Source organism: Engystomops pustulosus, chromosome 3 (genome assembly GCF_040894005.1).
Source record: "Engystomops pustulosus chromosome 3, aEngPut4.maternal, whole genome shotgun sequence".
In the NCBI taxonomy this organism is placed as follows: domain Eukaryota; kingdom Metazoa; phylum Chordata; class Amphibia; order Anura; family Leptodactylidae; genus Engystomops; species Engystomops pustulosus.
The window spans coordinates 84993120-85021117 of NC_092413.1; positions in this window are offsets into that span (position 1 = coordinate 84993120).

Consider the following 27998-nt stretch of genomic DNA (forward strand, 5'->3'; position numbering starts at 1 on the left):
TTTAAACAATTTTTGGGAGTGCCACATACAGGCACTCAATCTATTCAATTTTTCTGGAGGGCCACCTACCTGCTCCTCTGGTTTGAAAACTTTTTTGGACTGCCACATACAGGCACTCAATCTATTCCATTTTTCTGGAGGGCCACCTACCTGCTCCTCTGGTTTGAAAACTTTTTTGGACTGCCACATACAGGCACTCAATCTATTCCATTTTTCTGGAGGGCCACCTACCTGCTCCTCTGGTTTGAAAACTTTTTTGGACTGCCACATACAGGCACTCAATCTATTCCATTTTTCTGGAGGGCCACCTACCTGCTCCTCTGGTTTGAAAACTTTTTTGGACTGCCACATACAGGCACTAAATCTATTCCATTTTTCTGGAGGGCCACCTACCTGCTCCTCTGGTTTGAAAACTTTTTTGGACTGCCACATACAGGCACTCAATCTATTCCATTTTTCTGGAGGGCCACCTACCTGCTCCTCTGGTTTGAAAACTTTTTTGGACTGCCACATACAGGCACTCAATCTATTCCATTTTTCTGGAGGGCCACCTACCTGCTCCTCTGGTTTGAAAACTTTTTTGGACTGCCACATACAGGCACTCAATCTATTCCATTTTTCTGGAGGGCCACCTACCTGTTCCTCTGGTTTGAAAACTTTTTTGGACTGCCACATACAGGCACTATCCAAATTGAATTGTCTCCATAGCAGCCTCCACACGTTGTCTCCATTGCTACCTCCAAAAGTCGTCCATATAGCTGCCTCCATACATCGTCCCTTTATCAAACGAGGTGTGTCAGGCCGAAATTTGGGTTGTTTTCATGGATTCCACATCAAAGTTGTTAACTTTGTCGCCACCCTGCTGTGTTATCCACAAAATACACTGGCAAACTTTTACCATTTACGGATATTATTTCAGCGCTTCTTGCGCATCTGTTTACATTCCCCTCACCCGCCATATCCTAAACTTATAAGAACGCTACTACACTTGATCTTATACAAAAGGTTCTTAGAAGTGCTGTTTGGGGAGTAGCCTAGAGACAGGGCCTTGGATTGGCGAAAGCTCGCCTGGCAGCGGAGCGCCAGCTCCATGCCAAGAACCAACTAACATAGTTTTAACTGCAGCACCTTTAATCTACTACTAGTTCACTGCCTCCATACATGGCCGCCTTATCAAACGTGCTGTGTCAGGCAGAATTTTGGGTTGTTTTCATGGCTTCCACAACAAACTTGTTAACTTTGTCGCCACCCTGCTGTGTAATCCTCAAAATATACTGGCAAACTTTTACCATTTACGGATATTATTTCAGCGCTTCTTGCGCATCTGTTTACATTCCCCTCACCCGCCATATTCCAAACTTATAAGAACGCTACTACACTTAACTTGGTGCAGGCTGGGACCGAGTCTGACCCTGGGGCTGGTCATATACTGCCGACGCAGAGGATTGCGGGGCCTACCTCGGTCCAGGTGTTTCAGGCCTACTATGCCTCCTCCCACCCCTCCTCCACCTCCTCCGAATTACCATCCGTGGGCATGGCGCCATCAGTCGGTAGCTCTAGGCACAGCAGCAGTGCCGTCGCTAAGCGACAGCAGGCGGTGCTCAAACTGCTGAGCCTAGGTGATAAAAGGCACACCGCCCAAGAGCTATTACAGGGCATTCCACATCAAACTTGTTAACTTTGTCGCCACCGTGCTGTGTAAGCCACAAAATATACTGGAAAACTTTTTTCATTTACGGATATTATTTCAGCGCTTCTTGCGCAGATGTTTACATTCCCCTCACCCGCCATATCCCAAACTTATAAGAACGCTACTACACTTGATCTTATACAAAAGGTTCTTAGAAGTGCTGTTTGGGGAGTAGCCTAGAGACAGGGGCTTGGATTGGCGAAAGCTCGCCTGGCAGCGGAGCGCCAGCTCCATGCCAAGATCCAACTAACATAGTTTTAACTGCAGCACCTTTAATCTACTACTAGTTCACTGCCTCCATACATGGTCCCCTTATCAAACGAGCTGTGTCAGGCAGAATTTTGGATTGTTTTCATGGCTTCCATGTTAACTTTGTCGCCACCCTGCTGTGTAATCCACAAAATATACTGGCAAACTTTTATCATGTACCGATATTATTTGAGCGCTTCTTGCTCACCTCCTTTGGTTCCTCTCTGCCACCCATTGGTTTGAAGCCTGAGTCCATTTAGGGTATGTTGCCATGACACTCTCTAGCCTGCCGCTGCTGCCGCTGCCTCTGCATGCCGTCCCCTATAGTGTCAGGGTCAATTATTTGATGTTTTAGATGCTATCTAGCCTCATTCGGTCACTCTGTCATGGCCATGCTGTTGCCCATAATTTTGGCATAATGGTGCGATTAAGCAGCCTCAGAGGCATCCATGCATGCTGCCCCTGCTGTTTCCTGTCCATTTCCGTGGTGTTTCCATCCTTTTCTGAGGTTCCCAGGTGTTTGGCCAAGCTTCCCTGTGCAGAGCCTTGGTCCCCTTGAAAAATGCTCGAGTCTCCCATTGACTTCAATGGGGCTCGTTACTCGAAACGAGCACTCGAGCATCGGGAAAAGTTCGTCTCGAATAACGAGTACCCGAGCATTTTAGTGCTTGCTCATCTCTAGTAAAGAACCCTCTGTTTTATTGATGGCTGTATTTCGTACACTGAATGCCCCATGGTCTTTTGTGTATTCTTTGTATATGTGCTAGTTTCTGATAACTCTGAACATTGATTACAAATTTTCCTTTTAACTTCCAGTAGTTATTGTAATGTACATTGTTATACATGCTATAGTTCAAAGTGATGTGTCTTTAGACATATCCATTATAATTCTTTTAGGATTATCCAACATCTTAGTAGTTTTCTTACTAAACATAAAGGGTATTTCTGTCCGTAGCATCCAGTATCTTGTGGGGTCCTATAATGTTATTATGAAACACCCTCTGATTGAAAGAGTACCTGAAAAATGTGCTTATTCTAACTGTTGTAAACTGTGTGGGCACTCATACCTACACTTCTTTCCTCAAAGAAGTCAATTGAAAAAAATAATACTACAGGACCCCCCTTCCCCCACCACCACCATAAGGCTTTCACCTGGAAGGTTGGAATTCTTATATGTAAGCCTACATATAAATTAAAAAACATTTTATTCAAACAAGTCAGATTGTCAAAACAAACCTGTCATCAAGATTACCACCTATTGACAGTTTCCTATCAATTTTTTATACTAATTCCCAATCTGCTTTTATAATTAACATTACTGTTTCCACTTAATTTTAAAAGTTGCATTGAGTCAATTTCTCTCTGTATAGGGCATGATGTATCATACATACTCATGTATAAGCCAAGTATAAGTGTACCTAATTAAAAAATAAAACTGGGACTCGAGTATAAGCCTAGGGTGGTAAATGCATTGGTCAAAGCCCTCTCCCAATACATAGCCTGTCAGCCCCGTGACATCATCAAGCCAGCCGCTTGCTGACATCATAATGTGTGCCGATGGTGACGCACACACTACGATGTCAGCAAGTGGCTGACGTCATAGTATTTGAGATGGCAGCGTGCAGGGACATGGAGACAGAGTGGGAGCATTGGAAGAAATGAAAGGACATGCAGGCTGAGGAGGGGCGTCGGAAAGGTGAGTACAGAGTTTCTTTTTATCAGCACATTTGTTGTGCTGAAAAACTTGTCTTATACTCGAGTATACATTGTTATCTTCAGGTGGCAGTTGCATTAGCAACCTATCATCAAAAAGCTTCCAAAATAAGAGGTGGATCCCAATACTGAAGGGCCACTGTGAGATCTGATTCCAAAGCAAGGACAGGGGAAACAACTGTCTACCAGACAAGAAGTTTGCCTGCAGGAACTGTTTCTGCTCACCAAGGACAGTGCTGCAACCGTTTGTAGAGTGTAACAAATAATGTAATCTCAATGTCTAGATTCTGGTTGACTTTCCAGAAGTACATTAAACAATACAGCAAAAGAAAAAAACAATAGTTTATAGAAGGCATTGAGGAACAGATAAACAAAGTGAACTGTACTGTAGTTAGGGGTTAACTTGGCCATTTGAAGTTGAATTTAATTCTTCTGAATTAGCAGGCTATATACCACAGGGGGATATCTGGCTATATACCAAAGGGGTCTGGCTGGCGATTTACCTCAGAAGCCCGGCTATGTACAACAGCTGGCTGGTTGGCTGTATACCACAGGAGGTTGGCAGGCTATATACTACAGGGGGCTGGCTGGCTATATACTGGGAGGCTGTGACCAATGCATTTCCCACTCTCAGCTTATACTCAAGTCAATAGGTTTTCCCAGTTTTTTGGTGGTAAAATTAGGGGCCTCGGCTTATACTCGGGTCAGCTTATACTCGAGTATATAAGGTAGATATGTGAATATAGTCCAGGTTTCCAGTAAGTTACACATTGCCATTTTTAGTTAAATCAGACAATAGACTACTGGTGTAGTTGCACCTGATGAATGCAAATGAACCGTAAAGCTTCTGGTTCAATAACAACAAATAAGCATAAATTACATTACAATAGAAGAAAACCTTTCTGGTGTGTATTATTTATTTATTTATCTATTTAATTATTGTAATTATTAAAATATCAAGGCTGTAGAAGGTCACATCCGAGAAAAGGAGCTGAGTTTATTATGAATTTTCCAGAATATATTTAGGGACATTTCTAGCAATAACATCAGAACTGAGTGCAATCAAAATTAGATTTGAAAAATATCAAACTTTCCAATTTTACCTAGCATAGTGTGTCTTTTTCCAGTTCTTATGTGTAGATCAACATATCATACAGATCGACTTATTGAGATGAAAAATGTATTTCTGTCTTCATGGCATGTGTTACTGTTCATTAGCATACACTTAAGAAATATTTTAACATTAGAGTGGCCTCAGACCTTATAACATCTTCTGTGTGTGACAGAATTGTACATGTACTTGTGCTTTAAAATACAGGGGGTCCCCTACTTAAGGACACCTGACTTACAGACAACCCATAGCTACAGACGGACCCCTCTGCCCACTGTGACCCCTGGTGAAGCTCTCTGTATGTTTTACTATAGTCCCAGATTGCAATAATCAGCTGTAAGGTGTCTGTAATGAAGCTTTATTGATAACCCTTGGTCCCATTACAGCAAAAAATGTTTAAACTCCAATAGTCACTGGGAGCCAAAACATTTTTTTGTCTGGATCTACAATTATAAAATATACAGTTTCGACTTACATACAAATTCAACTTAAGAACAAACCTCCGGACCCTATCTTGTACATAACCCGAGGACTGCCTGTATTTTCCAATTTAAATAAATCCTTAGGGTAAGTCATCAGTATCAGATCAGTCCAACAACTGGCATTCTTACAGTGTAGTATATGTGCTGGGTAACTGCAGCTTAACTCCATTCATTAAAGGTCTCATGCACATGACAATTTGTTTTAAATGGTCACCGCATGTTTTATCTGGTCAGACCGAAACTTAAAAAAGAGAACATATCCTATTTTTTGTACTTTCCATAGATGTCTATGGGAGTACAAAAGTATTACAGAAAGTGGTGTCCACCATATAGTGCCCTTTTTACAGTGAGTTCCCTAGGAGACCAGGTCACGTTCATGTCAGCCTACCTTTTTTTGGCAGATATAGCCAGTTTAGGGTCACAAAAAATGGCCACAAAAAAGGGACCTCAAAATGCATATGGTAGTGTGCATTAGGCCTACATGGGTTTGAAATGCAAATAGCCAGCCTGGAACACTATATAGAGAACAGTGGTGTTCTTCTGGATGTGTTCTAACTATTGTCTCTGGAGCCGATCAGTAACTATGGTAAGTTTTCGACCTCCAAATTGTAGCCTGCTTATGTGCATAACCCCATTTTTATTGAAGTGGCATCAATCAACAGTTATCAATTGTTGGTTATCATTATTCTGAGCATCAGTCTCCTCTTTCCTTTTATTTATGAAGCTCTTATATACAGAATAAATAAGACCTTGGACACAGACCAGTTTATTATCATACAGCAGTCTTCTTCTATGCAGTGTTTAGAACTGATTATGAGTTTGGGAGTTTGAGATTCTTACACAACCTGTGATAAATGGACTCTAAGCTCAGTCATATATTTTCATTTACAAATGATGAAACTCATTGCATGCAGTATATTTTCTACTTATTTTCTACATATTTGCACAATTACGGCTGGCTTTAGTTTCTGCTCTTAGTTGCGGCACCATTTTGGCAGGGTATACTGTACAAAGGTCTGAACCATACAGAAAATGCTTGTTTATTTCAAATCTGAACACCATTATGTATTGGGCATCTACCACAATCCTAACACGTTTACATGTTGGCCAAAATATGCATGTCAAAGGTAACTTATAGTCAATCACTGGCCTCAGCTGTCAAATGCCATATGTATTTATTGTACATTTTATATTCAGATTCTGTACATAATTATTGTGGTAGGCATCTTGCCTGAACTGTTGTTTAGAGCATTAGAGAAAACAATAGGAATGAGAGTTTAAAGTCTATGGGGATGAAGAGATAAAATAATTAAAGAAATAAATGGATAAATAATGATGAAGAACCAGTCACAGTTAACGATATTTATAGAAACCAGGGTGCATTGGTCTGCAGGGAAACCTATTTAATGGTATCAAATGCGAGATTATGTAGACAGTTTAAGTGAAAAGAAAGGGAAGTAAGAGTATCACATTCCACATTAGGGAATGTGAGAGGCCTGCCTGAAAAGATGGACTTTTAGCACATGTTTGAAAGTTTGGTAGTTGGGTATTAACCTAATAGTTTGAGGTAGTGCATTCCAGAGAATAGGTACAGCTCGGGATAAGTCCTGGAGATGTGAGTGGGAGGTTTAAGGTTTAAGGATGATAGACTAAGATGAGGGCAGTAAAGGAAAGAGGTGCAGCACTGTGCAAAGCTTTGGGGATGGGGGTGATTTATTAGAATTGAATACAGAAGGTGATGGGTAGCCGTGAAGTGAATGGCACAGACTGTGTCTGGACTGAAAGACCATTCTGGCTAATGCATACAAAATAAAATGTAGAGGAGTTAGTTTAGTAAGTGGAAGACCGATTAGTAGGGAGTTATAGTAGTCCAACCGAAAGTGAATCAGTGCAACAATTAGAAATGTTTTAGAGGTGCAAGTAGCAGTACCCTGCAAGTGATTGTATGTAAGGTTGCATGTATCTTTATTCTGAATGGAAAATCTTTATTCTCCGAACAGTGGCATCCATCTGGAGCAGCAAAATAGTTAACTTGCTAAGACTTTCCCACTGCTGCCTTAATTTTCTCATTTGTATATGTCAGTTTTACAATTTGAGCAATCCATTCCAGACTCTGTCAATACCCTGTTTTCATATGGAAAGCCAGTTATTAAATAGCTGTCTTTGTTTGCAACATAGAAGAAACAGATTGTGTAATTTACAGAGAAAAAAAGATGATGAAGTACTTTGCCTGCATTCTGTTTTGATAATTGAAATAAGGTCCCAAGACCAATAGACTTCACTGTAAACACATGCACAGAGATACACAAAGGATGAAAAAGCATGATACTAAAATGATAAATTACAGCAAAATCTTCAGTGGCTACATAACAGGAAAAATGGTTTGTGCATAAAAAACATAAATAAACTAAAAATATTCATTCACTTCCCAAGCACAGCAGGAAGAGCATCTGTCATAGTATGTGCTGCCATGAACAAAGGCAATTACATGCATAGTAAAAGATACCATATGTACAACATAAATAGGCAAAATTAGGTAATAGATTACTGTATATTCTTTTGTTTTTGGTAAACTGGTGTCATAACTATGCCACTAACAAAGACCCAAGCTTCAATATACTTAAATGGAAATGAAGGAATACATAATACACTCCTCAATAAAATAATGGGAACACTTAAACAGCACACTATAGCATAAAGTAAATCAAACTTCTGTGAAATCAAACTGTCAACTCAATAATCAATCTCACAGGCAATTAACAAGATACGCTCAATAAAGTAGTGGCTCTGTAGGTAGGGCCCACAGGCCACTTCTCAGTACCAATGTTTTCTGGCTAATGTTTTGGTCAACTTTGAATGTTGGTTGTGCATTCACACTCTTGGTAGCAAGAGATAGACTCTACAGCCCACACATGTGCCTCAGTTAATGCAGCTCATCCAGGATGGCACATAAATGCGAGCTGTGGCCAGAAGGTTTGCAGTGTCAGAGTAGTGTCCAGAGGCTGGAGGCGCTACCATGAGACATGCCAGTACACCTGGAGACGTGGAGGGGGTTTTAAGAGGCCAATAACCCAGCAGCAGAACTGCTACCTCTGCCTTTGTTCAACGACAAACAGGAGGACCACTGTCAGAGCCCTGCACAAATGTGCATGTGTCTGCACAAATGATTAGAAACTGCCTCCATGAGGATGGTATGAGGGCCCGACATACACAGATGGGGGTTGTGCTCACAGCCCAAAACCATGCAGGACTTTTGGCATTTGCCAGAAATGGTGATTGATAAATGTACCACTGGCACCCTGTGCTCTTCACAGATGAAATCAAGTTTAGACGGAGGACATTTGACAGAGGTGTGAGTCTGGAGATGCCGTGAACCTGCAGCATCCTGGAGCATGGTGACAGAAAACTCATTTACACAAGCTGCTTAAATAAGGAAGAAGAGCAGGGGGAAAAAGAAGGAGACAGGAGCATATTTATTTAAGGTATATTACAAAGTTTAGTATTTTACCTGCACTATGCAATTTTGTAAAAGTTTCATTACGCTTTGAAAATAAAAAGCAACATCATCTATCTTTACATGGACTCCCATTACACTACATTCAACTGGCAAAATCTGCTTAGAAAAAGTCATTTCTAGTTTCCTGACAATTTTTATTTATTAAAAAAATCCTTTTTCTTTTCTTAATATAAAAGAAAAATTACCATCAAAACTCATCCTGATAAATCAGGGAGACTTACTCAGACTTTGACTGTGGTAATCTTCTTATATTTGTTTTCCATGACCTCCTTCCTTCTAAAATCAACTTTTATAATTATACTAAGTAACATGACATCAATAACATCAATAGAGGGGCTCTGAAAACACCTAGCAGAGCCCCTCTATTGATGTTTTTTCACTTGCTGTTACAAGGAGCAGAGCCGGTCTCCCTGCAGTTCCTGCTGCTGCTACATTACAAGGGCAGAGGGAGGAGGGTGAGAGCAACCTGTGACAACATTGATCTCTGGAAACACCATCCAAAGCTCCTCAGGCTCATTAGCGTAATTTTAAAAGTTTATATAAGAAGGAAGGAGGATCTATGAGTAAGTGTCCCTGGTCTATCATGCTTGAATTTGATTGTAGCAAAGTGGGTGGATAGAAAACAAATATCATAGAATTGCAGAGCAAAAACCTGCAACCTCAATGTTAACAAATTCTCAATAAATCAAATGCACCTGGAATATACAGGCAGTCCCCAGGTTACATACAAGATAGGTTCTGTAGGTGTGTTCTTAAGTTTGTATGTAAGTTGGAACCGTATACTTAATTATTGTAACCCCAGTCAAAATGTTTTTGGTCTCTGTGACAATTGGAATTTAAAATTGTTCGATTGTCATAAGAATCGGGATTAACAATAAAGCTTAATTGCCAACATCTGTGATAACTGTTATAGCTGATTATTGTAGCCTAGGACTAAAGTACAATAAATTACCAATATCCAGAGGTCCGTTTGTAACTAGGGGTCATATGTAAGTCAGCTGTTCTTAAGTAGGGGACTGCCTGTATTAAATGGTATAAACAATTACTGGTGCTTACAATTAAAGAGCCAGCGGTCCCTGGGAAAGACATGCAAATGAGCTCTCCTCCAAGAGGAAGGAAACTGTGTCTCAAGCTTCCTATAGGTGGTAAAAGAGACGCTTTTCTTTGGTCAAAATGAGAGATAATTTACATATTCCTATCTTTGGAATGCATATATTATAAATGAACACATGTGCTGTAGGCTGTGGTTATTATTTCCTTTACAATATAGCCATTGTCTATGATGAAGAGACTTAACAAAGGAAAACAATGAATCAGAAGGAGTAAGAATTTCTGAATAGTCATTTTTAAGCCTTATTATCTTCATAAGTGAATACCACATACCGCTCAATGAGACAAGACCAAGACAGATTAAATAAACAACATTTTGAAGAATTTGACAAAGGATACGTCCATAGGTAAAGTAGTTTCATGGAGGATTTGAAGTGCAAATGCATTATACAGAGACAGAATAACATCCTCTATTGCAATATCTAGATGTTAATCGAATACAAACATCACTGCTAGTTTTGCATGCGGTTTCAATGTAGGGGAATTTTCTCATAGCTTCCCAGGTCTCTCTGTTCAGGTAGAATGTATCTATATTCTCATGGGTAATGCTCTTAAAGGTCAATTGGATGCCAATTAATTAGATGCTTAGTCCCTGAGCTCTAATCCCATCTCTTAGCTGTACTAATACACTGAAGTGTGTCTACTAAGGAAATAGAATGACTTGTACATGTTTTAAGCATTTCCTTAACTTTTTATGGTTTGTCCACTGAGACATGAATATGTAAATGTATGTCAGTGGATTGGAAGCACACAATTGTATCTAAGCCAAGAATATTTAGGGTGGTTCCACTGTATTATCATAGTACACAAAAAATGTTGCTCAAGAATAAATTAATCTTCTGGATTAAGCATCATATGTCCTTGAAAAGGAGTCTGCTACTTCCCCGCTCTCTATTGTTTTTATTAAATTGCCAAAATAAAGAAATGACAAATTGGTGAGTACTGTGGACTACTTATTTCTTTATGCTTGAGAAACATTAATGTAATTATTGAAGAGGAAGTACTGTATATCCTTGAGTATAAGCCAAGTTTTTCAGCAAAAAATTTGTGCTGAGAAACCCTAACTCGGCTTGGGTTCCCTCACGATGCCTGCCGATCACAAACAATGATGTCAGCAAGCGGCTGACGTCATTCGTGTGCCGGCCGAGCACGAAGACCCGAAGTGAATTGGAACATCCCAAAGTGGAGCCGAAGAGGAGCAGAAGAACATGAAAAAGACCAAAGGACTTAAAGCAGCACCAGAAGCAGAAGAGGACCTACGGGGGATGTCAGAAAGGTGAGTACAGTGCTATTTTTTTTTTTTACCACAGGGGCTGGATGGCTATATATAACAGGGGCTGGCAGGCTGTATACTACAGGGGCTGGCAGGCTATATACTACGGGGGCTGGCTGGCTATATACTACAGAGGCTGGCAGGCTATATACTACAGGGGGCTGGCACACTAAATACTGGGAGGCTGTGACCAATGCATTTTCCACCCTCAGCTTATACTCAAGTATATACAGTAGTCACAGACATGACCCCAACTCTAGGGAACCTATGGATTTCCTAGGTTGGAAACATTTTATAGTAACATCTTAAGTAAACATACATACACTGGAGATCAAAATTGGCCATTTTATAGTCCTATGTGACTATATCCTAACATGAGTAAAATAGCTGAATTTTAAGCTTATTTTATACATTGTATATTTTCTAAAGCACACAAAATAAAAATGTAAACCAGATAATTGTAAAAGAAGACTAAACTAAATTAGAGAACAATTTCAGATACCTGCAAGTTATTGGTTTTATTCTGGCATCTAGTTCTAATTTCCTGGTCACCTAACAAACTCTATTTACCTGGCAGCCCGATTTTCCAGTTTTATCTGATTTTACAAAAATGGTGTGCCATTCCAAAGTGATTGAAGGTTGTCCAGATGAAGGGCAAAGAGGGGACCCTGTCAGCCATAACAAGAGAAGTTGATACGTCCAAGCCTGTAATCTCTAGAATATTTCATCTTTACACATCACAAACTCATTCGACTCCGTCAAGAAGGCTGATTACCATTGAAAGACAAATTCAAGAGGAAAGGACAATGCAGAGAATCTCCATGGGTAATAGTTTCAGAGCTGGCGCCAGTACACGGCATACAAGGGACCAGAGCTGCTGGGGGGGGGGGGGCACATAAGGCTGTACATAGGAAATCCATGGGGGTGAGAGACTGTATCTAATGCATCCATAGGGGATGAGAGGGGCTTTTTATAAAATTACCATAAGGGGGCTGGTATGATAAGCTAGGGAATATTTTAGGAAACAGGAGACTGTTTTAATTTCTTAATTTTTCGGACTTTTATGTAAGTTCACTGTGAAGGGTCTTACTGAGACTCTGTCAACCAGGGGCCTATTGAAACCTGGAGCCAACCCTGAATTGGTTCAACACTGCAGCTGGAATTGCTTGTCAGTTCAGCAATAAAGAGGGTAAGGATGTGTCTTGTCTCTCTTGTCTTGATGTTTAAGAGGGTCTGGACTGAAAGCCCACTCTGTAGTGTCAAAACCTCTAATAAACAGAGAGAATTAAATGGCTCATGGCTCATCGCATGGGAAACATTATGTTTGCCAACAAACTGGAGAAAAATGAATCCAAAATATGTAAAGAAAACAGTGAAATGTGATGGAGGAAATGTCGTAGTTTGGGAAATGTTTTCTGCGGCAGGATTTTGGCCTCTCATACAGCTGCATGTTAGATACAGTATTTTTCGTACTATAAGGCGCACCGGAGAATAAGACGCACCATCAATAAATGCCTGCTAAAATGTCTAGGTTCATATATAAGGCACACTGGACTATAAGGCGCACCTGATTATAAAAATGAATGACGAGCAGGTGGCAGACCTGTGCACAGTTCAAGGCAGCTGTTGTCTGTAAGTAAGGTTTGTATATAAGGCGCACTGGACTATAAGGCGCACTTTTGATTTCTGAGAAAATCAAAGGATTTTTTGTGCGCCTTATAGTCCAAAAAAATATGGTACATGCAATTGTGTATAAGTGTCTTCTTCAATAACACATGGTTCTTTCCTTGCATTATTCACTCAATGAAACAGCAATGCCCTCCATTAGTGTTAGAAACTAGTGTTTTCCTGTGGCCAGAGATGTGTCAGAGTCATTCAAAGCAAAGGTCTGTACACTTCCTAATGATTGGCGACTGTTGTAACCTTCAGAAAATGTAATTGTAATCATTCTCTAAAATCCATCAAATGTTGATCAGTGAAGATAACATTATTTCTAAAAAAAATCAAATAATCATACATTGTTCTCTCATTTTGATTTCCAGTGTAGATATTTATGATGTGTCTTCTGGAAAGCAAATGGATGTGTTTCACCAGTGTGTCTTATTTTTTATTTGGGTTTCTCAATGATACGTCAGAAGAGATACTAAGACATTTATACTACCACAGCTTTTATAGATTTCTGCTTAAAATGTGAATTTCATTTATTAATCTGTATTTTGCTATACGTTCACATTCCCTACGTGGCATCTTCAGCAGCCAGATAGCCAGATGGTTTTAATCCATCTGCATCAAGCACACCAGCTGTACTTCCTTAGGAATCCTTAGATGTTCTTCAGTATTAAATATAGTACCTTCCATCTAAAGAAACAGAGCTTAAGATTTTTATTCAATAAGTATGGCATGTTGATATGATGTTCAAAGTATAATCTCAGAGGTTATACGTCGGCTTCATAATTTTGAAGTGTTGTACATACTGATTGATAGAAACATATGGACAGTTTTGTTTACATTGCATTTATAATGTGAGTTCTATTTTTTGATGGGGCATTTGACTTTTATAGTAAATCGGGGCCACTTTCGAACTTCAGTTTTGCACAAATATATTACATGTTTAGTCTTGCACCATTTTCAAATCAACAAACCTAAAAGATAGAAGAAAAGAATTGGTTAAACCCCTTTACACACACATACGCATATTGTGCCTGTACCAACTGCAACTGCATTATGTACCTTTTATATCGCCAAGAATTTTATACAACAGTCATATATGAAACACAATAAGGGTCATTTATATTATCTCTGTTTGTTTTGGCTAGTTTTTGCCTGTCTTTTTTCCATCTGCTTCTTTTATAATTTATCATTCTCACTTTATCCTTGCGTTAAATTTTTTTTTCAGATCTCTTTTTGCAACATTTGTTATAAATGTCTTTTAAAACTGTCGCACAAATGTCTAGAGCAGTGATGGCAAACCTTTTAGAGACCGAGTGCCCAAACTACAACAAAGACCCACTTATTTATCGCAAAGTGCCAACACAGAAATTTCATTTGTGATTTATGCTCCCTTCTCTGTCACAGTTTTCATTGATAGCAGCACACTGAGGACACCAATAAAGCAGAAAGTAGTCCCAGGTACAGCTGTCACTTTAAAATGGCTCTGTGCACAGCAAGTCCTGGGCTGTCTGGGGCTGCAGGAAGATACCTGGAGTCCTCTCTGGTGATGGCCTGGGTGCCCACAGAAAGGGCTCTGAGTGCCACCTCTGGCACCAGTGCCATAGGTTAGCCATCACTGGTCTAGAGTAACTTCTTTCAATTTTCTACATTTTCCTTATGGTATGATTTCATCTGGAGTTTTTTGCATAAATAAATGTTGTAAATTTGAGACGATTTGAAAAGATAAATGTCATTTGCGACATTTAGAACATCTGGAATATAAGATAAATGAGCCTTACTGACAATAAACTAATGTCTGACGGACTTTTCAAAAAGTTGAGCACACGCTGTATGTGCTAACACAATACAGTCAAAAAGGGCAAACAAATTATTATTTAATACCTGAAAAGAGCAGGGGTCAAAAGTTACCTACACCAAGGTAAGTGAAAAGGAAAAGGGAATGGCAGGAAGAAGGGGGGATTAGATGAAGGGACTAGGTGTGCAAACACACCAGAGAGGCATCTACTCATGGAAATCTCTGCTCACTTTTTTCTTTAATTTCAACTTTCCCTAAGACTCCTTGAATCTTTAGTAAAAACAGAGAACTCTAAATGGAAAAAAAAATCCTTTACATTGTTTATTTTAATGTGCAATCATGAGGTTATTTAGTGTTAAACCCTAACATTCCTGATATTTCTTTCCCTTAACATCTCCCATTAATGGATGATTCAGGCACACTAATAAACACTGGATTGTTGGAAAGTCCTCCTCTAATCAGGTGGTTGAACCAACAATTTTTGAAAGCCATTCATTTTTAAACTCAATCCTTTGTCAAGTTATGTCTGCGTTTTATTTTAATTAACAGAAATCATAATCTTTAACTACATAACTGAAAAACACAACACTATTCATGATCTTAAGAGAGTAAAATAATGTTTTCCTTTGTTCAATTACTTTATAGATTATCTTTACAGTACTAATCTGAAAGAGTTATCTGGTTCTTGTCAGCTTATTCAAGCTGGATAAGACCCATTAGAAATGCTTTCCAAGTAGAAATTGCCTAATTCAATTAAGAATGGGTAAAGCCTTTTATTTGATCAATAACTAGCAGCTCAACTGATAAGCAGAGTAACCCATGTCCTGCATTTCAGCTGTAGACAATAGGAGGTTGTCAGCTGTCACTTATATGCTAAACTATGGGTTGCTATTGTTAGCCCTGAGCTTTAAATATCTGTCATTAATGAAGTAAAGTTTAGATAGAGGTTACATAGAAGAAAATATATTCTGCTTAGAGATATTTTCCTATTGGATAAGTGATGTGTGTAACCAAATACATTTATAAACATATTATTTCATATAAAGTTTATGTATTAATTTGTATTATATTAATCTTAAAAGTTTTGATTAATTTTCAGGTAGTTTTTCTTTCTTCCTGTTCTCATTTCATGGTATTAAAGGCAGTATAACATCACTTATCCTCTATTCACAGAGGAGACTCTGTTCTCATTCTTGAATGGATTGTAGCAGTTGGATCTCAACAGTTATCGGACACAGCCTTTTCCTCATTGCTTCTCTCTCTGTCTGGGACCAAATGCTACTAGAGCTGTTAGGAGTGGGAAGAAGTAACTTACTGTGCCATAACCCCTTTAATTAGATGTCCATCATAAATAAAAAACTATAGGATTTTAAGGTCCAACATTCTACACAATTTTCACTGTAAAATAACATATTGGCTATGACATATTTTCTTTTCTGAAACTACCACAGCTGCAAGAAGAGGATAGGGATTAATTCTCATCTTTGCCCTAGTGCGGAATCCTTTATATATTACCTTCACTTCTTCTAATGCCTGTTATCATCCAATGAAGGAGCTCATTATCTTATTGTAACACTAGCCTTGGTAACAGACAGGGACACAGACAGTGGGACCTGATGCTAAACCCACTTCCCCATTACATATCCTTCCTAAGTAAGGGGTAATTAATTAACTAAGAGACACTCCCTCTCTATGCCAAAGTGAAACATGAAACAAGACCAGCTAGGTCACAAATTGTCCAATAGGGGCACACAAACCCATTGGTCACTAAAATGTAACAGATAGCAGATGGCAAGTACTTTTTCAGATAACTAAATATACTAAACAGGGTTAACACCTATCTTAAGGTGGAGTGAGTGTGCACTTGATTTTTGATTTCTTTAGTGTGTTTAACATCATGAAACCTGAACTCCTATGTCATCCTTGCCAGGATGATCAGCTGATTTAATAAATTGGATTTGTAATTATTTGATTGGTCACCTGCAATGTGTAAAAACTTGGGTCAAGTCTATCAGAGGCTGTTGTAAGTAATGTTGTTTTTTTAGGGGTTCTCAGTGAGTCATGTCATTTGCAGAAATTTTCTGATGAGACTGGTGGTTGGTCAGGTGAAGATGAATATTGAGGAGTTATTTAAAAGTTTGTTTAGTGGAGTGAAAATAATGGTTTAAAATTAAACATATTTAAGACTAAGGAGATGATTGTAAGATCAGGTAAAAATAATAAGTCAATTGATGTTGTGAAAATTGGAGGTAAAGTGGTTGAGTTTGTAAGTACTTATTAAGTATTTGGGTGTTCATTTATATAGCAACCTAAACTGGAAATGTCATGCGGAAAATGTAAGAAGGAAGAAACTATCTAGATAATTTTTGTTCAGGAAATTGAAATTGTTGAATGTCTTCAATAAAATGTTAATTATGTTTTAAGAGACAATGATTGCTAGCACAATTTATTTTGGGGCAACCTGTTTTGGGGCTGCAATAAGTGTATGGGATAGGCAAGGTATTGAAAAAGTTATCCATTAATCAAGTAGGATAGTTGGAGTAGAAGTTGCAAATTTAGTATCAGTGGTTGAAAAACGATCGGAAGTGCCGCGATCTCTCCTGTTCACTGGTTGAAAAACGGTGTACGTTTAGCTCTATAGCTAAAAAGTCGAATCATCCTCTCTATGAGCATATAAGCAATCAGAAGAGAACTTTCAGTGGGAGGTATTTACAGTTGAAAATTAACAAGGAGACATACAGACTTTCATTTATCCCTATGACAATCCACTTGTACAATAATAAATTAAATGTTTAGTATGTATCTATCATGTACAGTTTGTTTCTTTTACCTTTTGATGTTCTGTTAAGTATGTATTTTGTTGGACTATTGCAACCAAGTAATTTTCCCTTGGGGATAAACAAAGTTTTATTGTTATCATATTATCTGATGAGAAGTTAAAAAGCAAAACTACTGCTCTCCATATAATCTTTAATACAGGATCTATATAGTGTACTAGCCTGACAGCTTTTATCATGTGGAAGAGCAGCTTCACTACATGGTATTGGGCAACTGTGAACACCAGCAGGGAAATAATTACATTGCATGTAATCTAAAGCTTAACAGCTTCAATGTGTAGATAAAGTGTAGGGGAGCGGGCTGCCAATGGTGAAGCAGTTTAGGTGCAGGCCAAGTGTGAAACACAAAAAGTTTCTACTATTCTATGAAAGAGACTTCTGGACTCACAGAACTTCTCAGACTCAAGGCTTTCTTTTTATTTATACAGAGGGCAGCTGTCAAATGGAATGAGAACCCATGTCAAATGTTGCAACATGTCCAACACGTTGCCCTGGAACAAGCATGCAGACATGTCAACAAAGTTTCGAGGGACCTTCCCCCTTCCTCGAGCACTGGCATGTCTGTGGGCTTGTTTTGAGTTAATGTTTTTGTTGAACTAATAATGGATTTTGTCTGATCGGACTTCATTTAAAAGGTAATCCTGTACCTAATTTATGGTGTTTGTTCCATAATGAAAAGGACTGGAGAAATATACCGTATATTGTTGCAATACAATTATTTTCAGCATCATTTTTCTATAGCTACAAGTATTTTTGTTGGATCCAAGAAGTAACAATAACCTGGTGCTCTTTATATCAATAAAATTCATAAACTAATCCTATAAGAAATTTTGTTTAAATGCTTTGACCATAGAAGGAATTTGAGAAAAAATTTGTGGAATTTATTTTGCTTTATTGGCTGTTTGAAGTAGAAATGTAGTCTTCATCTACATGAATATTATTTTTCAAGACTGTGTACTTCAAGTCTATATTGCATAAAACAATACCCAGACAGATGGCATTTAATGTGTACAAATTATTTGTACAGAAGTTGATCAAAAATAAACAACCAAGGAAAATGTGATCAGAAACCACATCTTCATTCTGCCTTCGCAATGGGACCGATCCGGATGATGGCGCATGCGCATTAGACGTCTCTGGCTGGCTGGCATCCCCCGATGTCTTGGGCGCACTGCGCATGACCGGAATTCCGATAGCGCTGTCGGGTTCCGAGCGTGCGCACTAGCTCCCGGGCACCGGAAGTGGGGCATGTTGACACGCCGGAGATTGGTCCGAGGCGCATGCGCACTAAAACTCATCCGGTCAGGGAAAACATTTAAATTCCGGCTCCCCAGCGTTTGTTTCGTACCCCCTGAGGAAGCGTGGGCGAAACGCGCGTTGGGGTGTCTGATAGCTGTCCCTACCTACACCACATTATGGGTAAGACACTGCTCTTATACTTAAAGTTTCACCAAGATTAAGCATTAGACTTAGTAGATGTTTTTCTAGGCAAATCTGCACTTTATTAAAATACTGAGGAAACAAGTAAATAACTGTGATATGTCTATGGTGAATATACCCTTTGTGCTAGTAGGGAGGACTGCTTATTCAGACCATTAGTATTGGATATCCTCCATTTAACATCCAATGTAATTAATTTTAAATATGTTAATGAAATAAAATTTCTATATAATTTTATTGGAGAATTGAGTGACTCCTTATTTTTCCTGTGGTATTGAATCAAGGAAAATGTGAGCTGCTGAAATTCAGTTTCTATTCTCATTGTACCCGGCTCTTAAAGTTTTTATAACTTATTGTTTATTGGTACATACGCTTTTTGGCCACACACAGCTGTTTTCTACATTTGTAGAGGAACCAAATAAATGACTAAAGCATTTTACCTCCTGCATATCTAACTATATTATGCAAAGACATGTATATTATATGACAGGTTTTATTTGTCTTTTTTTTATGTAAAGTAATTATTGCTGATGCATAATGCAGATTTACATATATATTTATACAAGAATGAAATGTAAATATGGTCAAGTCAAGTATTACTGCAGAAAAGAATCTACAATAATTCATTTTCTTTTCTTTACATTGTATGCTAGGAGATAGTACAATATGATTTTTTTAGAATTCAAAAGGTACGTTCCATAAATTTAAGATAACTTAAATTATATATCAAAATATAGAAAAAAAGCACTGCTATTGTATTTCATATATTTTTTGGTAAGTTATCAATTTTCTGAATATGGTTTTTTAGTTTTTTTTTCTTATTTTTGGGTAGAGGCTAAGGGTCTTTCAGGACTATTTTTCTTACTTGGCTTATTCCAAAAGCCATAACTTTTTTAATTTTTCATTTAAAGAGATGTATGAGATGTATTCCTTACTCTTGTAGTACTTTCTTGTGGGTTCTGTTTGTATGGATTTCATTGTGCTCTCCAAATGACACCTCCCCTTGATTCATTGGGTCAGTACGATCACAGTATGATCACTGGGGGGGCTGTATATATTTATTAATGGGGGGAGTGTATTTACTTATTGTTGTCAACATCTACTTTATTGTAAAAAAAATTATGTGGAGAGCCCCCACCAGTCGCACCAAGGGGCCTCGGCCTCAATCCGACAGGGCACCTCATTGCTATTTTTTTTTAATAAGCCCCTTTCTATGAATTAGTCATTTACACGGAATAAGTGCCATGTGTGTCCCTAATATTGGTTTCTTAGAGAAACTTGGACATTCTAGATTAAGTTAGGATAAGCACTAAGGGATGGTCTTGCTGAGGCTGGATGCCACCAGGTCGTTCCACATGTGCGACCAGCCCATGGTGGCAGCCAATGTAGGTATGCATGACACAGTCCGAGCTTAGGATGACAGCATGAGAACAGCGCTGAAAGGATAACTGGAACTCACGGCAGGAACAAGAGAGCAGGCACATGGAACAGGAACGCAGGAACAGACTGGAACTCAGGAACAGGAACACAGGAGTGGGAACTGGAATGCAGGAACAGGAACACGGGAAGACTCAGGAGCACAGGAACACTGAAATGCAGGAGGGCTTTCACAGGGAATGGCTTGAAGATCCGGGAATGATGGGAGCCCCTGGATTATATAGCAGACCCGTAAGTGGCCGGCGCCAATCACCTGTGTGCTTGCCCTTTAAATCTGTCACTAGTGGTAGCGTGGAGAAGTAAGTTAGAAGAGGGGCCCGGGGCAGCGCCACAGAGAGGGGCACGGGGGCACTTGTGACAGCCATTGTTTTTAATGGATGTTTTCCCATTGGCTTGTTGTTTCACTGATCCGTTGTCCATGGAAAAACTAATGAAATGTTAAACCTTCAGGGTTTTTTGCAGAGACAAAACGGAAGCAGAACAGAGACACAAATTAGACAAAATGAAACAAATGCTAATATGAAAGAGCCCTCACATGGGGTAATTGATGCCTACTTCATAAAGGGTCCTGCCTTTGTCTGGGTCAACACTGCAGAATTGTAGGTTGACCATCATATTTTTTTTACTGTCAGAATGGAAAAAGCAAGATCACTCAAGTGTTCCTCTTGATACCCTAATTTCTGTTGTAGGCGTACGGTACATTCCCCTTTTATGGGTTAAATTTTTGTCAAAAACAATCTTTGAAACATGCTATTGAGCCAGATGTGCTTTGGGGGTTGTCACCAGAGCCAGAACCTCTGCCAGAAGACGATTGGATCAGTTCTCTGACATCAGATAGGGCAGCGTGGTGATATTAGGGCACAATTACTTACATTGCTGCTGGAGCTCACTGAAAGTGCATTGCCCGTCTATAATGCTGCGATCAGCGATTCACTACGATTGTGCACCTGAAATCATGAATCTGTTGCTTCCCCTCTTAGGTCAGACAGAGATCACCATCTTTTTTGTGGTGCATCATTAACATAAGGCATGAAACACAATTTCAAAGTACGGCGTCAGTCCGAATCAGTCACAAAGACCAACAGCATGCCCCCTAATTTGTGACGCATGGAGGCCAGCGCAGCTGCGCCACAAAAGGATTGCGTGTGCCACAATCGCAGTGCACACACTTCTTAAATACCTGTACAAGCCCTTTTAGCCATGAAGAACAGGAACAGTCCAACCAAGGTGCAGTGCAAGGTCATTAGTAAATGTGCCCCATTGTGTCCATTACAGTGGAATTAATTGTTAGTAAATGAGAGCAGAGTTCGCAGTAGAAAGAAGGGTGAGGTGGAAACCAATCATGACAGCTAGGAAATACACCAATGTTCAGACTAGTAAAAACATAATGGAATAAAATGACTTATAAACGCATCCTCAGACGTACTTTATGGTACAGGCACAGATATTACGTCACACGTGAACAAATGGCACATGGCCACAGTGGCTAACAGTTATCTAAAGACATGATCTCATCACTTCTGACTTAATTGCACCAGAAGCCCCAGGCACCAAAGAGTCAGCAGTGGAACCAGAGGACTTTAACCGCGGTCGCGTCGCGCTGCATGGAGAGGGCTCACGGGCTGAGCCCTTTCCATAGCCGGTAAGTCTTTGCTGCATATTGCAGCAAAGGCTTACCGGTAACATCCGCGATCGGTGCTAGCACCGATCGCGGGTGTTTTCACAGCGTGGGCTGCCGGCAAAGCTGCCGGCAGCCTCAAACAGATAGCGGCGCATGGGCGCCGCCATCTTACCTGGGATCGCCGCTCCCCGTGATCCGTCTCCATGGTAGCCTCAGGTCTTCGGAAGACCCAAGGCTATTTCGTTTTAACCCCTTCCTTACAATGTGCTGATAGCACATTGTAATGATGAGGAAGAAAATCCCCATATACTGCCATACTGTAGGATCGATCAGACAACCTAGGGTTAAAGTACCCTAGGGAGTCTGAAAAATAGTATAAATAAAAATAAAAAAAAGTTTTCAAATCACCCCCCTTTCCCTAGAACTGACATAAATATAAATAAACAGTAAAAATCATAAATACATCAGGTATCGACGCATCCGAAAATGCCCAATCTATCAAAATGTGATAACGGTTTTGCAATGCGTTTAACCCCGTAACGGAAAATAGCGCCCAAAGTCGAAAATGGCACTTTTTTGCCATTTTGAAAAATCTAAAAAAATCTATAAAAAGTGATCAAAAGGTCGTACAGTCCTAAAAATGATATCATTGAAAAGATTATCAAATTTCGCAAAAAATGACACCACCCACAGCTTCGTACACCAAAGTCTAAAAAGGTTATTAGCGCCAGAAGTTGGCAAAGTCAAAAAAATTATTTTTGTACAGGAGGTTTTAATTTTTGTAAATGTATGAAAACATTATAAAACCTATACAAATTTGGTATCTCCTTAATCGTACCGACCCAAAGAATAAAGTAGACATGTCATTTGGGGCGCTCAGTGAAAGACGTAATATCCAAGCCCACAAGAAAATGGCGCAAATGCGTTTTTTCACCATTTTCATTGCATTTGGAATTTTTTTCCCGCTTCCGAGTACATGGCATGGAATATTTAATACCATCATTATGAAGTGCAATTTGTTACGCAGAAAACAAGCCGTCACACAGCTCTTTACGTGTAAAAATAAAAAAGTTATAGATTTTTGAAGGTGGGGAGTGAAAAATGGACATAAAAAAAACAGGAAAGGGCCCGGTCCTTAACCGGTTAAAGAGGTGAGCATGTTTTTCTTTATTCTAAATCCATCCATGGACAGTTTTCAATAACATGTGTAGGGATTCACTCAAATGGTAGCCTTTAGAGAAGCGCCAGGCAGCAGTCTTTCAGGTGAACAAAACAGGTGTCTTTATTTAGACATAAAAATAACAGGGAAAAGGGCTTGCTCCAGCCGGCAAAACAAAATGCATAGTCCATATGATAAATCTCAGTCCATGTTATCAAGCACAGTTCACATTCACAGACACAGTACCGTACTTCACCCTCCTGTGTTAGGAGCACCTTTTCAGTCCTCAGACTTCCCCACACAGCAAGGCTCAGCTCTTGCTCTGCTATTCCCTGTGTTCCACTCAGCTACACACAGGTAGGGAACCACCCACCCTTCTCCTGACACAGGTGGCTTTACATAGGGCTGTAGGCCCTGGCCTGGAACGTGGGAGCAGCCATCCCACCAAGCACTGTGACTGCTCCAGAAAAAACCCGTCCCGGATTGCAGCTATGCTAAAATAACAAAAGTGTGTCAGTGGCCGAACGCCGCTGACACCAGCAATACTGGTTTTTACTTCACCGAGGCCAGGCACCACGGTGACACGTCCACCACAACACTACAACACCTTGTGCCTTTCTACATATGGTAAAAAAAAATCTTTTAAACATAATGTGGGCTAAAATAACAGGGATATTTTCATAACATTTGAAGTTTGTTCATAATGTATTTTGTCAATATGAACAATGAAGTTCTCTTGTTTCTTCTCCTCTAAGGATTTTTTAGATCAAAATAAATCAGTTTGTAAAAATGTAAATATTTGAATGAGCCCCAGGGAGCAACAAGGCTCTTATCAACAGCCCTCTTTCTTGATTGAAGGATGGCTTGACAAAGATAGCAGAAACAATCGAAGATTTATTGTTAGAGAACATGTGACCTGAAGAACCAGGGTTTGCTTGAGAGATACGATAATATGGAAAGTAATAGAGTGAATAAATTGGTCAAGAATGCAGTGTAGAAAATACAACACGCAGGACACACTGTTATCTCACTTCATTTTCTTTATCTTAGATAAACCAGATAATTACATTGCTCTTCTTGTCTTTTTTGTGACCACAATAAATAAATAATGGTTTTCTGCAATGTAATGATATAATGCTATATATGTGTATATATATATATATATATATATATATATATATATATATATATATGTATATATATATATATATATATATATATATATATATATATATATATATATATATATATTAAAATCTTTAACCTCTTGCTGCTCATCAACTGTTCTGACTGATACTTCACTGAGTTACATATTCACATAGTTAGTTACATAATTAGTACGGTTGATAAAAGACATTTATCCATTATGTTCAACCAAGAAAGAAAAGGAATGTAAGGAAAACAATTTTATAACATAACCATCAATGTTATTTTGATGTAAAAAGGCATCTTGACCCTTTTTGAAGCTCACTGCATTTCCTACTGTGACCAGCTCTTGAGGCAGGCTATTCCACATATTTACAGTTTTTACAGTAAAGAAGCATTGTCTCCTCTGGCGATTAAACCTTGTTTTCTGATACAGTGCCCTCTTGTCTTGTGATCTGGAACAACTTTGCTTTGCTTCTTTTTTGTATTAATCATTCATATATGTAAATAAATGATTTGCGCCAAATATCCTTCATGTGTCGTTTCCCCACTTAGGTTCACCTTCTTCTTCCTGGTGCATGTAAGTGCTTGATCTTGTGACACAATTTGAAAGTTAAATTCCGTGCTCAGTCCGAATCAGTCAGATCGTCCGACGGCCCGCCCCCACCCCGTTACTGTCGCATGAAAGACAGCGCAGCTGCCCCAAAATCCGATTGGGTGCAACACAATCCCCTGTTAAAAACCTGTCACAGCCGTTCAAAACACAAAAGCGTTGGAAATTCTGACGAAAGTCCGGCTGCGGACCCCTAGTAAATAAGCCGCAATAAATCTAATTCTTTTAATCTTTCCTCATAACTGAGATCCTCCATAACCCTTATTATTTTTTGGCTATTCATTGTACCCTCTCCAGCTCCAGGGCATCTTTTTTATGGACTGGTGCCCAGAACTGGATGGCAAATTCCAGGGGAAGCCGAACCACGGCTTTGTACAGTGGTAATATTGCATCCCTATTCTTAGAGTCAATACCACTTTTGATATATGACAAGATCAGGCTGGCTTTAGAGGCAGCGGATTGACATTGCGTGCTGTTATTTAATCTATGATCTACTATTACACCCAGGTCCTTCTCAATAAGGGACTCTCCCAGATTTACTGGATCTCCCTTCTCTGTATTGTGATATTATACATTAGTATTAGAGTATTATTAACATTTTACCTTCACTTTTACATGTATTTATTTTATATTTTCTTCCACTTGAAAGACAAGAACATAACAGAGGTGGTGGCCATTCTACAGTCTTTTCAGCACAATGTAGGCTCTAAAGATAGTAGCTTTATAGGATTCTTTCTTCTGCAATAGCTACTGCACAGTAGCATAATTGATCTTGACGTGTAGACACCAGAGCAATAACAGCATCTAATTTCTATACTGAAATGAAAGCAAACTTCTAAGGTAAATGCACTTCTGCTTCTTCAATGGCGTTATTTGTATTCCAGAAGAGTTGTGTCTGATGCAAACAGCAGGCCATTTATTTACTATTCCTAGAACGTAAGAGGTGATATTTAATAATCAAAGACATGATTATACATGACTGTGTTTTATTATCAGGCTTCTCACTCTATGATTTTCCATTCGGGGACTCTGTTCTTTAAATATGTTCATTTGGTTTGAAGCAAGTAGAGAATTCATCTGTGTCCTCATTTTTTTTTCAACCTTAGTGCAGAAAAAAAAACCCAAGCAAATGGAAGATTTTTTTAAAGCAGGAAGTTATGCTTAGCATATTTTATTTTTAGGCTTTACTCTGTTTTTCATTATATATTACCTGTTTAAACACCACTTGTATTCAGCTGTATACCGTACATTTAAGAAGTGCTATCTTATATCAACAATATTCCAACCTTATTATCATGCCGGAATCCCTGAAGGTTTTTTCACACCCTATTTACATTTCCAATTGCAAAGATGTTTTGTATACAGGCTAAACAACAAGCTTTCTCTCATACTTTGCAATACAGGTGACAAATTTCAGTCAAAGCATAGCATTTGACAACATCTTTCAGTAGATTGAGATAATTTCAACATCCCCACATTACTCTAAAAGGTTTAGGATGTCTTCATTTTTCCTAGGAGGATTCATTCTCCTACTAATATAACTGCAAGCAATGTTTAGTTGAATGTAGAAGATGAAAAAAAAATCTAAAAAACTGTGAGAAACAACAGGGTTTGAGGAGATTCTTATGTAGATTGGTATGAGTAAAATCTGTAAAATCAAAGCAACTTGTACTACATGCCATGTCATGTGCATTTTCCCTTGGACATCTGGTAATGCACTTACTTAAAAAGTTCATATATTCTCACTTCCAGCACATACAGGGGGCATTTATCAATTTGGTGGTGCGCAGGGTGGTGCAGAAAGTATGCTATAATTTTCAGTGGGATATAAGTTACTGGCACGAGGGATTAATGATAAGGTGCATAGACAAAAAGATTCAGGAGAGTCTGCACATTCATGACGGTGAAATAGAGTTCCATAGACTTGCTTTAGCTGCTCTCTTTTTGCACCACAAATTACGGCACAATACTGTAGAGGCTATACTATACTTTACTATATAAAATAGAGACAGCAGAAAGGTCTCAGATTCACAGACGGCAACACAATTTTGTGCTCAAAATCAGAAAAAGTCGTTAGTGATGGAAAAGCACCAATATTGTGGCACTGCCTCTTCATAAATAACCCATATGCAAGAGGCGCACCAAGAGAAAAATAAATTATCGCCAGTTTTCCAAAGAAAGTCGATAATAAATTCCCCCCACAGTATTCAAACATCAACAACAGGAATCCATATTCTGGGACAGTGAATGGAGAAATATTTTATTATGTACCTTTCTGCTATAAGTATGCACAGGGCTCCAATGGTCACACCTGTTTCGTGCCATTAGCAATCCAAATTCAGGAAACCATGGCTCTGTGGAGTTGCAGCTTTGGATTGTACCATTCCTAGGTGCACTACAAGGGTAAGAAATAATAAAGTGTGCATGTCCATAGCATAATGTTTATGGAGGACCACCCCAGTATGTGGGCATATAGAGATTTGTTATGTAGTCAACAAAAATGGCACTTAGTTTTCAAGGTTAAGACTTCCATAAATAAGTAAAAGCAGCAATAGACTGTAGTTATAGGATATAGCAGTTGGTTAAATGTGGTACCTGATGCAACCCTTAGGTGATTGATTTCTCTTTCTAAGGCTGCATTATAAGTCTAATGTATTTTAAGACTGCCCAGTCTAACTTTGGGCTACAGTTGGCAACATTTACTCCAATTTTGACCCATTTTCATTATTTTTGGATCACATCTCTATTTCAATGAAACAACACACCCATGCCTCTTTTTTGTACTAAGGTGTCTGAAACAACCTAAACCCTTTGATAAAGTGTAATAATCACATTGAAAATGCTGCAACCAAACTTTCTTACAATTCTTGTACTGTTCATAATGGGAGGAGGACACAACACTAGGACATGACAAAACTATTCCATCTTCCAAAGATAATGTGAATGTACCAGAAGTAAAAACTGAAACTACTATCTAGGACTTTGCTCACACTTGCCCTTGTTGCTGATGAATCCATAAGAAACATTTTTTTATAAAGTTATATCAGAAGCATAATTAATTCTAACCATATCTACTATGAGTCAGAACCAGGGGCGCACCAGCCATGAGGCGAGTTGAGACTTTCACCTCAGGG